The sequence below is a fragment of the Vigna angularis genome, chromosome 6 (genome assembly GCF_016808095.1).
Source record: "Vigna angularis cultivar LongXiaoDou No.4 chromosome 6, ASM1680809v1, whole genome shotgun sequence".
NCBI classification, from domain to species: Eukaryota; Viridiplantae; Streptophyta; class Magnoliopsida; order Fabales; family Fabaceae; genus Vigna; species Vigna angularis.
The window spans coordinates 32,736,458-32,737,153 of NC_068975.1; positions in this window are offsets into that span (position 1 = coordinate 32,736,458).

Sequence of the window (696 nt, forward strand, 5' to 3'; positions counted from 1 at the left end):
ATATTAACTTATACATGTTGTCATTATGTATAGCATCAAGCATATATTATTCACAAAGTTCATAATATTAGTTTATTTATGACACAACATAAATGCTTTAGGCTCCTTTTTGAATAGTTTTGTAAAACATTCTATTCTATAAAAGAAATTAGGCTTAAATATCATTTTAGTCTTTCAATTTTGTTTAATGAAGTATTATTTTTTTCGTGATCATTCAATTTATATTTTAATCAGTTTTGTTTAATTTGATCCTTTTTTTTACTATGACGTTTAAAATCTCATATCACAATATACACCTCACATAAAAAATTATCATATCATAAGAATTGTCAAATTTATACATTATATCGTTAATAATTTAAACATCATTATGAAACAAGATAAAATTAAATAAAATTAACTAAAATAGAAACTAAAATAGAAACTAATTCAACGTGCAAAAGAAAATGAAGATCACATTCAACAAGATGAACGAAAATAAAAATAGTATTTAAACCAAAAATTATACAATAAATATTAATAAGTATACAATAATTCAAATGCTTCCACAATTTTAAATAATAAAAAGGGTATCACTACTTGAAATAAAATAAAAACAGGTGGAATGTTATGGGTAAGTTTAAAAAATCATAAAGGTTAATAAATATAATATATATTTTTTATATTATTTAAATCTTTTTATCATACAATTCACCT